This window comes from Triticum dicoccoides, chromosome 2B, assembly GCF_002162155.2.
Source record: "Triticum dicoccoides isolate Atlit2015 ecotype Zavitan chromosome 2B, WEW_v2.0, whole genome shotgun sequence".
NCBI lineage: Eukaryota > Viridiplantae > Streptophyta > Magnoliopsida > Poales > Poaceae > Triticum > Triticum dicoccoides.
The window spans coordinates 378,741,359-378,757,396 of record NC_041383.1 but is presented as its reverse complement, the minus strand read 5'-3'; positions in this window follow the sequence as shown (position 1 = coordinate 378,757,396).

Here is a 16,038-nt window from a genome sequence, read left to right as displayed (position 1 = left end):
GCACTCTTGTAGTGAACAGGAAGAATGTCCAATGGGGACAATAGGTTGAAACCGTAGACGGCCTCGAAGGGGGACTTGCCTGTAGTTGAATGTCTTGCTCGGTTGTAGGCATACTCGGCAATGGGTAGACACTCCTCCCACTCCTTGGTGTTCTTCTTGATCAACACGCGTAGTAGAGTGGATAGCGTACGGTTCATCACCTCCATTTGGCCGTCAGTTTGAGGATGGTATGCCGAAGAGAACAAGATCTTGATTCCGAGCTTGGTTCATAGGGTCTTCCAAAAGTAACTCAAGAACTTGACGTCGCGGTCCGAGACAATCATCTTTGGGACTCCATGGAGGCGTAAAATTTCCCTACAAAAGATATTTTCAATATGTGAAGCATCTTCTATCTTGTTGCATGGGATAAAATGAGCCATTTTAGAGAATTGGTCCACAATAACAAACACAATAACAAGCGTCATGCTAAATGGAGTGAATTTATAGAGTCTTGTTGCGTCCAAAGTGTCCCATGAGTCCTCCTCCATAAGCCTCTTGCAAAAGGAGCAAACAAAGAGAAGACTCGGGAATGCAAAGTGTGTTAGCTCTCATAAGATAATCATCCTTGATGCAATATTGTTCCCAAGATGTATGTGTCAAACACTTGGCATAAGGAATAGCAAAAGTAGGATCATGCACATACAAGTCTTTGATGTGCTCAAAGCCAATGACATTCAATTCAAGTTTAGTGACAAGCATGCATATGCGGGAAAGATCATCTGCCACTACATTTTCCTTACCCTTCATGTACTTGATGACATAAGGAAAAGACTCAATGAATTGACTCCATTTAGCATGACTCTTGTTCAACTTAGTTTGACCCTTTAAGTACTTATGCGTTTCATGATCGGTATGAATGATAAATTCATGAGGGCGAAGATAATGTTCCCATTCACGCAAAACTTGCACTAAATCATATAGATCTTTATAATAGATGGGGTAATTGAGTTGCGCTCCGGAAAGTTTCTAACTAAAATATGCTATGGGGCGCTTTTCTTGCGTTAACACGCCTCCTATGCCATTACCGCTAGCATCGCAATGAATTTCAAAAGCTTTGTCAAAGTTGGGTAATGCAAGCACCCTTAGAAGAAAATTCTTAAGCTCATTAAATGCGGTATCTTGGGATGGTCCCCAAATAAAAGGCGCATTTTTCTTACTCAAGGAATGCAAAGGTGAAGCAATGGTGCTAAAATCCTTCACAAATCTATGATAGAAACCGGCTAAACCAAGAAAACTATGCACTTGTTGCAAATTGGTTGGTTGGGGCCAAGTTTTAGTAGCATTGATCTTATATTCATCTACATGAACACCCTTAGAAGACACAACAAAACCCAAGAAAACAAGCTTAGCAACACCAAAAAGGCATTTGTCCATATTAGCATAAAGGCGCTCTTTCCTAAGGGTTTGCAACACGGTCCTAAGATGGGTGACATGATCTTTGAGAGATTTGCTAAAGACGAGAATATCATCAAAATAGACCACAACAAATACACCAATATAGGGATGAAGAACAAAGTGCATGACTCACATCAAAGTACCGGGTGCTTCGGATAAACCCATTGGCATAACTAGCCATTCATATAAGCCAAATTTGGACTTAAATGTGGTTTTCCATTCATCACCTTCTTGGATGCGTATTTGATAGTAGCCACTCTTAAGATCAATCTTTGAGAAAATGGCGGCTCCGCTAATCTCATCAAGCATATCATCTAAGCGTGGAATAGGATAACAATATCTAACGGTGATAGCATTGATGGGACGGCAATCAGAAACCATGCGATAAGTACCATCTTTCTTTGGAACAAGAATGACCAGAATGGCACAAGGGATCAAGCTTTCACGTAATTAACCGTTGTCGATGAGTTGTTGTACTTGACGTTGGATCTCCTTAGTTTCCTCGGGGTTGACATGGTAGGGAGCCTTGTTAGGTAGAGGTGCTCCGGGGATGAAGTCGATTCGGTGTTCCATGCCTCGTAGTGGAGGTAGACCCGGAGGTAGCTCGTCGGGGAAAACATCTTGGAATTCCTGCAAAAGAGAAGACAACACTAAAGGTAGATCGTGAGATGTGTTAGTTTTTTGTGCGTCGTCCTTGCACACAAGGACATAGTGTGTAACACTTGATTGGTTCTCACACACTTCTCTCATCTCACTTTTTGTGGCAAATGGGAGTAAGTTTTTCTTGGCACTCATCATTGAGACACTCGATTTTGGCTTGTGGCGCTCGCTCTCTTTTGGGTGGGTCACTTGCTCACTCTTTTCTACACGATGGGTGGCTTTCTTGTCGGCGATCACTTGACTTGGAGACATAGGTCGTAGCACATACTCCTTTCCCTTCATCTTGAATATATAGTGATTGGTACGCCCATTGTGGATGACACCACGGTCAAATTGCCATGATCGACCAAGAAGGAGGTGGCAAACGGACATCGGGACGACATCACACTCCAAAGTGTCTTCGTATGCTCCGATTTTGAAGGAAACTTTGACCGTATGCTCAACTTGGATAGTGCCGGAATTGCTTAGCCATTGAACCTTGTAGGGGTGCGGGTGCTTCATCTTGACCATTTGGAGATTGGAGCATAGTTCTTCACTTGCCAAGTTGTAACAACTCCCTGCATCGATGATGACCTTGACGGACCTTCAATTGATGTCGGCCTTGGTGTGGAAGATGTGGCATCTTTGGTCTTCATCTTGTTGATGTTGGAGATTCAAGACTTTGGAGACAACGAGAGCGGGGCTCGAATCCTCATCACAAAAGACTCGATCATCATCATCTTTGTTCACGTGCCGGTGCATGGCCACTTGCTCAAGGGCTTCCATTTCCTGTTCACTCATGGAGTCATAGGTTCTATCATCGTTGAGGATCATGATGCGCTTGTTGGTACACTCAAAGGACTTGTGGCCTTGGCCGCCACATGTGAAACACTTGACGGAACTTGTCTTGGCGGTCTCATCGGTTGGAGTAGATGATGAAGCGCGCGGCTTGAGGTTGCTTGTAGTAGGAGGACCCACTTGAGGTTGTCAAAGTTTTCTTATAACTCGACTTGTCGCCATTGCTTGTAGATGGCTTGGTTGAGGTAGAAGGAGTTGGAGTCGTTGAATCTTGGGTGTTGGAGAAGCCATAGCTCTTGGATGAGTACTTGGCGTACTTGAAGTCATCTTGCACTTGGCGTTCCGCTTTGGTAGCTTGATGCACGAGCTCAATGAGGTTTGAGTATGGTTGGAAGTCGGCAATCTTCTTGATGGGATGATTGAGGCCATTCAAGAAATGGGCCATAGTTTGCTCATCATCTTCTGTGACATTGGCTCTTATCATGGAATCTCCATTTCCTTGTAGTATTCTTCAACGCTCTTTGTTCCTTGCTTGAGGAGTTGGAGTTTCTTGAAGACGTTGCGGTTGTAGTATGTTGGCACAAAGCGTGCGCGCATGACATCTTTCATTTCCTCCAATGTGGTGATTGATGGTTCACCTCTTGCTTCTCGGCGCTCAAGGACTTGTTCCCACCATATGAGCACATAGTCTTGGAACTCAAGGGATTCCATAGCGATCTTCTTCTCTTCCTCATAGTTCTGCAAACGAAAGATCTTGTCGACCTTCAATGCCCATGAAAGGTACTCTTCAGGATCATTGCTTCCATGGAACTTGGGCATGGTGAACTTGAGATTGCCATAGCGTTGCTCTTCATTGTGTTAGGGTCGGGGTGATGATGATGCCCTTGATGAGGAGGATTGTCAACCTCATATTGCTCTTGGCGTGGAAGATTTTCAAAGTCATCTTGCTCTTGATGAACTTGAGGTTGTGGAGGAGCTTGTCGAGCTTGTGGAGGAGCTTGAGGAACTTGACCATGCACTCTTGTTTGGTAGTTTCGCTCTTGGATTTCTTCACAAAGTGCTTCCTCTTGATTGCGCCTATCTCAGTTGTGGTTGGCAATGGCTCAACTTGATTCTTGAAGGGCATGTTGCGCCTCAAGAGCTTGTGTTTCACGATGTTGTTGTTGAAGACGTTGAGCCTCGGCGTCTTGTTCGTCTTGATGTTGTCGCGCTCTCTCTTCCTCTTGGAGACGTTGACGCTGCCTTTCTTGTGCTTGTGCAAGAGGGACTTGGTTTTGTCAATGATGATGTGCTTGCTCGTCGACTTGCTCTTGTGGATGATTGCCGTGTAGAGGATTGCTAGATGCTTGATTGTCTTGATGCGCAGCTCGACATAGAGTGTTTGATGTCGGTGTACTTGAACCGGAGAAGGTGTCGTCGGAGTGTTGACTCGAGCGGCTCTGTCTTGAGTAGGAAGAAGTGGAAGAATGGCGGTTCATCAACAAGGCATTAATCTCTTCCATTCTTGCATCGTTCTCTTGTTTGTGAGCGTCGAGCTTGTTATCGAAGTAGTCTATTGTTTGTTGCTCGGAGAGTCGCAAGTCGGTGGCGAGATTGTTGATGCGGTCGCTCATTGCTTGTTGTTCTTGGTGCAAAGCTCTTTGTGCACCGAAGAGGTGGCTCTTGGTGACATAGGATGACATGTCATCGTCTTGCTCTATGAAGAGTGGGTTGGTAGAAGAACTTGGCCTATCCATCATTCCAAGAAAATATGTGAGTGGGAGAAAGAGAAGAACTTATACCAAACGTACCCTGACCGATGTTGAAGATGGATCAATGATCACTCAAATGTGGAACAAGGAAATAGCACAATTGGTACTAATTCTTGTCAGTTCTCACACCTACACAAGTAAAAGCTTATGATAGAGATCGATTAGGATGGTGGCACAAAATTTGATGCAATTATTAGTAAGCCTCAAATAATGTTGGAAAAGATTCACGAATTTGCAAATGCAACAAGTAGACCAATAGCAAGATAATGGTACACGGAAACACACAAGCAAATAGATAAGTTGGGTCTTGTAACCAAGGAATGAGCCAAAATGTGGAAACCACGAAAATGCTCTTGTTGTGCAACACTAGAGAGACGCTAGCACGATTGCACAATAGGCGAATACGAAACTTGTGCACAACCTACTAAGCAAAAATGCAACGACTTCTATCCCAAGTATGATATATGTATGGTATTCCGATGGTATGATCCAAGATGATCAGATATGACAATCTTAATGTAGTATGATGCTATGGTTCTTGCTTATAAGCTCTTTGCTTATCTTTCCTTCTTGCTTAAAAGCTTGTTTGGCTCTGTCTCTTTTGAGCTCTTTTCTCATGCAAAACTTCACGAACCAAGATAGAAATTGTGTATGCGATGACAACTTTGTGACACAAAAGATGATACCAAGATATGCACCACTACGATATGGTATGTATGTTATGGGGAGTATGATCACTAATGTGCACAAGTCACGTTGCCGACAATACTCAAAGGCTATTCTTGATGGGTAAGCAACGCAAAAGTAAGGCTATGGTGGTTATCAATGCAATGGCAATGAGTAGACAAAGATGTCATTGAGGTTACCGTCTAGGTAGTCGTTTGTAAGCACTGACAGTTGTTGGATATGACGAGTCATTGACGAAGATGAGCGGTGGTGATGTTGATGTCAAACAGTACCTATATAGCCGAAACACAATAGGACACGGGTGAGGGAGTCCTCGATTAGGGGGTATCCGGACAGCCGGACTATATACTTTGGCCGGACTGTTGGACCATGGAGATACAAGACTCAAGACTTCGTCCCGTGTCCGGATGGGACTCTCCTTTGCGTCGAAGATAAGCTTGGCGATCCAGATATTAGATCTCCTCTTTATAACCGACTATGTGTAAACCCTAGCCCCCTCTGGTGTCTATATAAACCAGAGGGTTTAGTCCATAGAGGAACAATCATAATCATCATAGGCTAGCTTCTAGGGTTTAGCTCTATGATCTCGTGGTAGATCAACTCTTGTAATACTCATATCATCAAGATCAATCAAGCAGGAAGTAGGGTTTTACCTCCATTGAGAGGGCCCAAACCTGGGTAAATCATCATGTCCCTTGCCTCCTGTTACCATTAGCATTAGACGCACAGATCGGGACCCCCTACCCGAGATCCGCCGGTTTTGACACCGGCATTGGTGCTTTCATTGCGAGTTCCTCTGTGTCATCGCTGCAAGGCTCGATGGCTCCTTCAATCATCAACAACAACGCGGTCCAGGGTAAGACTTTTCTTCCCAGACAGATCTTCGTGTTCGGCGGCTTCGCACTGCGAGCCAATTCGCTTGCCCATCTGGAGCAGATCGACAGCTACACCCCTGGCCATCAGGTCAGGTTCGGAAACTTGAACTACACGGCCGATATCCGCGGAGACATGATCATCGACGGATTCAAGCCTATGCCAGGAGTGCCGAACAGTCATGATGAGCACGGCTTACACCTGTTGTCGGACAATACTCGGGATATCACACCAGCAGGAGCTTCGGACCTAAATCTGGGGCAGATTGCGTCGTTCGAGGACGGGTGGATGGACCCCGCCCCAGAGGCTGCACACTCATCGGCGGTAGATCCGACTTCACCCCCAAGGAAGCTTGCGTCTCCGGACCCCTGGACTTGTGTCCGGTTCTAGGTCCCAGACAGCGCGCCCCCAGGCCCGCCGATTCTGGTCGGGCTCCAGTAATGGAATTCGCCGCTGCGGATATCTTACAGCACTCGCCCTTTGGCGACATGCTGAACTCATTAAAGTCTCTCTCTTTGTCAGGAGACTCTTGGCCGAACTATGTCCGGCTCAAGGGGGAAGAAGGCGACATAGATATTCGTTGCCCACCCACCACCCACTTCATAGCCACTGTCGACGACGTAACAGACATGCTTAACTTTGACTCTGATGATACCGGTGGCATGGACGTCGGCGCAGAGGACGATTCTGAACCACCGCCCATGGGGCACTGGACTGCCACCTCATCATATGATATATACATGGTGGACACGCCTAAGGAGGATGATGGCTACAAAACGGAGGATAAAACCCCCGGACAAAGGCCAAAACGATGGCGCAGACGCTGCTCTAAGTCCAGCCACCAAAATATCGACACCCCAGTCAACTCCAAAGGCAACGACGACCATATGGACCCAGCGATGGAGCAGGATGAGCCAGGTCACACCGAACACAACCTGGAGCAGACGCCCGATCACAGCGATCCAGAGGGGAGAATTCATCAACCCGCCCCGGGAGAGGAACACAGTCCGGACGATGATGCATTCATCATCCCGGAAAAACGTTTGGAACGAGATAACCTCCACAGAAGGCTTATGGCCACTGCAAGAAATTTAAAGAAGCAGAAGCAAAGGCTCAAGGCTGCGCAGGAAACGCTCAACCGCAGATGGAATAAAGTGCTAGACACTGAAGAAAAATACGGCGACGACCGCCACACAAAGAGCTACCCAAGGCGCAAGCTACTGCCAGAATTCGATGATGAGGCCATTCCGCCGAAGAACAATATGACCAGTAGGCCGGACCAGCCACTTCATGACTGCAATAGAGCAGCTACTGACGCCGCACATGATTTACGTGAGCTCCTGGATAAAAAGGCCGGTGCGACCAGGTCCATCTATGATTCTAGAGGACACGCTCTGGTGCAGGATTATGGTCACCAAAACGATCAGACTGATCGAGTACCAGTTCGGAATCAGCACCGGACACAACAACAGCCGACAGCATGCCACAACACATCCAGATACAGAGGGGCTGCTCACCCTCTGTGCTTCACCGAAGAGGTACTGGACCACGAATTTCCACAGGGTTTTAAACCTGTGAACATAGAGGCGTATGATGGAACGACAGACCCCGGGGTCTGGATTGAGGATTTTATCCTACATATCCACATGGCTCGTGGGGACGACCTCCACGGCATCAAATACCTTCCCCTCAAGTTGAAGGGACCAGCTCGACACTGGTTGAAAAGCCTCCCCGAAAATTCAATCAGAAGTTGGGAGGAACTCGAGGATGCTTTCAGGGCCAATTTTCAAGGGACCTATGTCCGACCTCCGGATGCTGACGACTTAAGTCACATAATTCAACATCCCGGAGAGTCCACCCGCAAGCTTTGGAACAGATTCCTCACTAAGAAGAATTAAATTGACGATTGTCTGGATGCCGAAGCCCTAGCGGCCTTTAAGCACAGTATCCGGGATGAGTGGCTCGCCAGACACCTCGGCCAAGAAAAGCCGAGGACAATGGCAGCCTTAACAAGCCTTATGACCCGCTTTTGCACGGGTGAAGACAGCCGGTTGGCCCTTAGAGGCACCAACGACCCAAGTACATCGGAAATCAGGGATGGCAACAGGGAGCCATGTCGCAATAAAAACAAACGTCGAAACAAGGAAGAAAGTCCGAACAACACAATGGTCAACGCCGGATTCAGGGGCTCTCGACCCGGTCAACAAAAGAAGCCATTTAAAGGCAGCAAAGAGGGACCGTCCGGCCTGAACAAAGTCCTGGACAGATTGTGCCAAATTCATGGCACCCCCAAAAAACCTGCGAACCACACCCATAGAGAATGCTGGGTCTTTAAGTAGGCCGGCAAGTTAAATGCCGAACACAAGGGAAGGGAAACACCAAGTGAAGACGAGGATGAGCCTCACCACCCGGACACTGGGGGCAGAAAAAATTCCCACAAGAGGTAAAAACAGTGAACATGATCCACGCGGCTCACATACCCAAGAGAAGGCGCAAACGCGCGCTCAGAGACGCATACGCTATACAGCCTGTTGCCCCCAAACTTAACCACTGGTCGGCCTGCCCGATCACCTTCTATCACAGGGACTACCCGACTAGTACGCGGCACGGAGGATCGGCTGCCTTGGTGCTCGACCCAATAATCGACGGATACCATCTCACTCGCGTCCTCATGGACGGCGGCAGTAGTCTCAATTTAATATACCAGGACACTATCCGCAGGATGGGGATAGACCCATCCAGAATCAGCCAAAGTAACACCACCTTTGAAGGGGTGATACCAGGCGTCGAAGCCCGCTGCAGGGGCTCCCTCGTACTAGAGGTGACATTCGATTCCCCAGACAACTTCAGAAGTGAAGAACTACTCTTCACCATTGCTCCCCTCCAAAGTGGTTATCATGCATTGCTCGGGAGAATGGCCTTTTCCCCCTTCAATGCAGTATCGCACTACGCCTACCTTAAACTCAAGATGCCAGGTCCATGTGGCGTCATCACCATTAACGGAAATACAGAGCGTTCCTTACGCGCGAAGGAGTATGCGACGGCTCTAGCAGCCGGACACTAAGCGGCCTCTAATATCAGAATGCATGATCGGTCGTTAAGACCACAGACACGGTTAGACGGGTCCGGCAGCCCAGATAAACCTGAGCTGGGCGCTATACATGTAATCCCATAAAGGACACCAGGGGCTACAGATATTCAATAAAGCCCACCTTTTGGCTTGACCTTATTAACAGGCCAATGTCTTACACTTCTACTATCCATTGATAATAGCTAACTCTTCGCACGCTTATGTCTACATGAGTTTTCCTTTTTACAGATACCATTCGTGCGATACCCTCCCAGGACACGGCACAACGGAGACAAAGGCGCAGACGTGCAGCAGGGCCTCGCTCAAAGGTTTCTCTTTAGATTAAGCCCCTGTGTAAACCTTCTTTATTGTCTCTTGTTGCTTATACATCCAATGGGTACTACACCCACAGGGGATACTGTCGTCATTGGCATTCCGCCACGACAAACTAATGCACGTACCTGGAAACACGGTGTTCATAATAAAGGGCGTTATTTAGCCCAGTATATGTCCTAAAGTCCAAATACCTTCGGGAGTGTTCAGCATCGCGAGTTTGGCCTTATATGCATCAGCTCCGAATCATGTCTTTGGTCAAATGTTGGGTTTGCCCGGCTCCTAGGTTTGCCGCCTTACGTTCCGTTCCTATCGGCTAAGGCGGCCAAAGGAGAACTACTGTGATTGTGCCCTGGTTATTCCGGATGAGCACCTCAGTAGAGAAAGCCGAAAATTGACTGTCATGATATAGCGAGAGACTGGTCAACCACTCGAGGACTCATCGGAATCTTTAGGATTCCTCCGCATTAACGAAGGACCGTTTCCTGGTCATGTACACACGCGCCCGTATTCAGATGCATGCAAAGGTACCAGGGGCTACATAGTAGCCCCACCGTCAAACTCCTATGGCTAAGTGAAAGTGTTAAAGCTATATAGTCCGGTTGCTTAGTTCGATGTGCGATCACCTCCTTAATGGACCAAGACATTGGATCAAGTGTGATTACGCATATTCTTGCGAACACCCCTGCATTGTATCCGTGGGGGCGGAACCAACGACTGCTAACTTTCAGATTACATATATACATCAAACGACCGCATAGGAGGCACAATAACACTTTTGGGCAAAAAGTATAAACATAGCCTCCATACTTAAAATAAAATTGTTTTTACAATAAAACGATTTGTCACTCGAACATGACATTCTTCGAGCACTGAGCCTTTATTAAACGAGCACCTTCTGTTACCTGCTCCAAGTAGCGCTTGGCTGGATCCTGGGTTCCCGCCGGACTCTGGGTCGCAATGACGGTGGCCTCCATATCTGTCCAATATGCTTTAACACGGGCAAGAGCCATCCGTGCACCCTCTATGCACGCCGACCTTTTCATGGCATCGATTCGCGATGCGGCACCAAGGAATTGTTGCACCAAACCAAAATAACTGTCCGGCTTCGGCCCCTTCGGCCGTAGATGGTCTATTACAGACCTCATTGCAAGACCGGATAACCTATGGAGCTCGGCCACAGCAGCCATCCTCTCACTCAATGGCAACGGGCACGTTGGAGCACTAACTTGTGACCAGAACAACTTTTCCACTTCATTATCCTTTTGATCCTCGAAAAACTTGGCCGCATCAGCCATACTCTTTGCCAGATCCGCATATGCGTCTGCAGGGCTCCAGTGTCGATCTAGAGGAGCATACTTTGGATCTAAGAACTTCATCCGCAACAAATAGGGGTTTCCAGCTGCGATTTCTCCAGCCTGTCGAAGCTCCTCACGCGCATCCCTAATTTTGGAACGCGTCTCCTTGGCCACATCTAGGGCCTTCTTCAGGTCAGCAGAATTAGCCTGATTCTCTTTTTCAAGGAGCTCATACTGGTTGGCTGCGTTTTTCAGCTCCACAACCATCTCGGCTATTTTATCTTCGCTTCAGCGATGAGCAGCATGTTCGGCTCTCAACTCTTCGGCCGTGCTTAGGGCAGCCGCATTGCTAGCTCGGGCTTGTTCCTTGGCTAGGGCAAGTTCCGCCCTCAGGGCCTCCACGGCAGCAGCTCCGCCTACAGTCCAAGCATATCACATTAACATTATGCTCCTCCTAATATTTCCTGTAAAAAATAAGGAAAGCAGAGCACATACTTTGTGACTCGTTAAGCCGCTCATTCACAAGTGTGATATCGGCATCCACAACTTCAATCTGTCGCCTCAGTTCGGCGACTTCAACGGACCGGTCGGCTGCCGGACCCTTAGCCACCTGCGCATGAATACAGTGCGATCATTACTCAACAATGTGATCCTCCGTTTGCCGCCTAGGGCTGGCAACCAGCGTCTCAGGGGCTACTATCCATATGGAGCACACCTAGCGCGTGCGCCACAATAAAAAAATCACGTATTTCATTACATACCTCAAAGCCTCTGAGCAGGCTCGTAAAAGCTTCATTCAACCCGCTTGTGGCGGATGAAATCTTCTCAAGCACCATGCTCATTAATGAACCGTGATCCTCCGAGAGAGCAGCTTGCTTCAGAAGGCCCGTCAGCGTCTCCGGCCGGTAGCCGAACTGTGACGGACCCTTCTTATCACCCCCCGTGGGAGCCGAACGCTCCGGGCTCAGGGCGGCCGAAGTACTAGCTTCTGGCCTCGGCAAATCTGGACTCCTCCGTGATGACACCTCGGGGTCGCCCGCCCCATGAAGCGGAGAGGCTGGTGGGGTTTCACTCTCCATCATCTCCGGAAGGAGATCCCCCGAAGACGAACTTTGTCGAGAAGAACTGCTAGCCGGACTGCAAAGGATGGATCCAGGTTATTGTTCTCGGAGGAGGGAGCAGTGGCTTTGTATTTATGATTAACTTACAGCTCGGCTGAGGGCTGACCCGTTTGCGGGCATCGCGCGGTGAGGACACCCTTTGGGGCAGGGCCCCCTGGTGAAGTCTTCTTCCCTTGTCTGGGCACCTCCATCTCCAAGTCTTCGTAGGCGGCCCTCTTCTTCCTGCGGGGGGAGGAAACCCTAGATTCTCCTCCCCGACTGTCCTCCTTCGTGGAGGTAGTAATTCCCCCAGTTTGGATGTGCAATGTGTGAAGTTCTGCTTCTTTGTTCTTCCCTTCATCTTTCCCTGAGGGCACTTGACTTAGCATACGACCAAGCATCTTGTCAATGGCAGGACTAGGTGAGCCTTCGAGAAGTGGCGTTGGACACCTAATTCTCTCCGCCTTGCTGAGCCATTCCTGGTCGCGGAGGGTTTTAAGAATAATGTTATGATAAATATAAATGAATTGTTCGGGTTCTGGGTTACTTACTCGGGTATCTGGGCGGTTGCAGCTCAGGCCCGCATCCTCGATGGTGTCCGAACACTTTACTTGTGGTCCGAAGAATAACTTACACATCCCTTCGAGCGTCATGCCGAAGAAGTGCAGAATACTCCGCGGACCTTCCAGATTTAACTCCCACATCCGAAGAGGCCGGCGTTTGCACGGCAACATCCGTCGGACTAGCATTACCTGAATTACACTGACAAGGCTAATGTCCCTCTCAAGAAGCTCCCGGATGCGGCTCTGCAATGTTGGTACATCATTAGCAGGCCCCCAATCCCGTCCTATATTGGCCCATGACGCCAGTTGAGGCGGAGGGCCCAAACAGAAGTCGGGGGCAGCCACCCACTTTGTGCCTCTGGGAGCCGTGACGTAAAACCACCTCCGCTGCCATAGATCGGACACCTCCGGGAAGAAGCCCTCTGGCCATGGGGCATCGGTGTTCCTGCTTATTGCAGCACCTCTGCACTCTGCGTGTCGCCGCTCAATCATCTTCGGCTTCACATTGAAGGTCTTGAGCCATAAGCCGAAGTGCGGGGTGATGTGGAGGAAGGCTTCGCACACAATGATGAAGGACGAGATGTGAAGGATGGCGTCCGGAGCTAGATCATGGAAATCTAGTCTGTAATAGAACATGAGCCCTCTCACAAAGGGATCAAGGGTGAAGCCTAAGCCGTGGAGGAAGTGAGAAACGAATACGACACTCTAGTTTGGCTCGGGAGTAGGGATGACCTGCCCTGGAGCAGGAAACTTGTGCTTGATGTCGGCGGTCAGGTATCTGACCTCCCTAAGCTTCACGATGTCCTCCTCTGTGACGGAGGAGGCCATCCACCGGCCTTGAAGGTTGGATCCGGACATGATTGAAGGTCTAAAGTTCTTAAACCTGGGTTTGGGTGTTGGAACTCAAGATGGGAAAAGATTCAAGTGTGGTAGAAACGAGGGATAGGCCTCAGCCCCTCTATAAAAGGGGTGAATATCAAGCGTCCTCAGCGTAACCGCTTGGGACTTACCTAAAAACACGGAGTCATACCAACAGGCGTCGTGGGATTGCACGCACTCGTATTGATGGCGGATCCCGCGATAAGGGGAACACCATCTCTCCTTTGGCAAGGCGTGCCAATAAAACATCCTCGCAACGCGTGTCGAGGCAGGCCGAGAAAACCGGTTCGTATTGAGCCAGGCCACGGCATAAGGGCACCCCGTAAGAAAAATTATCAGCGTATCAGATTTGTGAAGTGTGATGCCCTCTACGATGGTGTGCGGAAATTATCTCACAGAACTGGACGCCATCCTTGAATCTGCTTTGGAGTATTCGGAGATGGAACCCGCCTTGCAATGCCGAAGACGAACTGTGTGCCGGACTCATCGTCATTGAAGCCTGGTTCAGGGGCTACTGAGGCAGCCCTGGATTAGGGGGTATCCGGACAGCCGGACTATATACTTTGGCCGGACTGTTGGACCGTGTAGATACAAGACTCAAGACTTCATCTCGTGTCCGGATGGGACTCTCCTTTGCGTGGAAGACAAGCTTGGCGATCCGGATATTAGATCTCCTTCTTTGTAACCAACTCTGTGTAAACCCTAGCCCCCTTCGGTGTCTATATAAACCGGAGGGTTTAGTCCGTGGAGGAACAATCATAATCATCATAGGCTAGCTTCTAGGTTTTAGCCTCTACGATCTCGTGGTAGATCAACTCTTGTAATACTCATATCATCAAGATCAATCAAGCAGGAAGTAGGGTTTTACCTCCACTCGAGAGGGCCCGAACCTGGGTAAAACATCGTGTCCCTTGCCTCCTGTTACCATTAGCCTTAGACGCACAGACCGGTACCCCCTACCCGAGATCCGCCGGTTTTGACACCGACAACGGGAACTACAACTCAAATTCTCAAAGACCAAAAACAAATGGTGGTAGCGGAATGCGGTGGTGGTACGGCGGATGACGTGGTGAAAGCCCTAAGCAAATATGCCAAAGTTTGGAAAACTTGATGATGTCTATTGATGTTGGAACCTATCTAGGTGGATGGGGGATGTCAATAGCTTCTCAACGAGCTAAAGAACGCAAAAATCAGACTCCAGATGTGGAAGTTATGGGGAAAACTGTCAATCAGCCGAAACTAAAACTGGGAGGGGCAGTTGTACAGCTTTGGTGGGCGGTTGTACTGCTCCTCGAGCTCAGCGGTAGTACTGCTTGGATGGGGCAGTAGTACCGCTCGTGTCGGGAAAATTCACAGAACTGGATCGGGGCAAAAATTGGGGCGAAAATGGATGATTTTGGGGGGGAAATTGGGTGGATTTCTTGGATGGAAGGTGGGGAAACTTGTGGGGAAGCTAGATCGACCTGCTACACACAAAATCCATGAATCAAATCCAACAAAACTTCATCATACCAACAAATCACAAAAAAAAATTAGGGCTATTTTTTGTGGGGATTTTCGAAATTGAGGAAGAACACAACAAAATTAGGCTAGAAAAAGAGGGTAGGGGCTCCAAAATCGTGATCAACGTGGCTCATGATACCAAGATGATGTAGGGTAGAACCCTAGATACCTGATCTTTCACGTTTGGAGGGAATCCTACCAAGAACACGAGGGGAAAACGAGGGGAAAACAAGGGTAAACACAAGACAAATCACTCAACCAACAAGATATGGTCACACATATGCTAGATCCTCGAAACACAAAGAGTGATACACAATTCAAAGTCAACAAGGGACGATACAAAGGGTCTTCTCCGTGAGGAGGTCTTGAAGGGTCTTCCCGTAAAGGGGTCTCGAATCCGCTTGGGGGATATTCTCCGAAGAGGTTGTGAGCTCCGAGGAGAAGTAACCAAGTGGATGAGCAAAGCTCTATCTCAAGTATGAGCTATCACAATGCTAACCCTAATACGAAGCTTGGAGACAAGTATATATAGTCCAAGGGGTAAGTAGGAGATACATGGGGTGAAACCCCTTTCACTGTGCACAAGCAGGGTGGTTGTACCGCTGGGAGCTCAGGCAGGCCGGTTGTACCGGTGTTTGGAGCGGTAGTATCGGTCTTCTGGCTGTTATGTGGATAAATCGATGTTGTACCGGCCTTGCACCGCTCGATCACAGAAGCTGGACCGGTTGTTGGGCGGTAGTCGAGCGGTTGTACCGCACGGGCCGTAGTTGGGCGGTTCTTGGCCGGTTGTACCGGTCCTTCCGGGTTGAGCAGATTGTCTTCATTCTCTTGCTGTTCATCTTGCAACGTAACTTCTCCTTGGTTGCTTCCTTGGTACCTAAGCACACAAAGCATCTTCGTTTGAGGTAGTAGCCATGTCTCAAGTGGGTCAAAGAGGGGTTCAACAAGGAGAGAGTTAACCTCGTTTTCGATAGCTCTCGCACAGGCTCTTTCATTGGTCCAAGTGGTGTCGTGGGAGACGAGGGTAGGTCCATGGGGATTACCGTAGCATGCTCCGCATCAGTGGTGCTTGATGTGCTGGTGTAGAGTCCATGCTCCACATCATCTCCC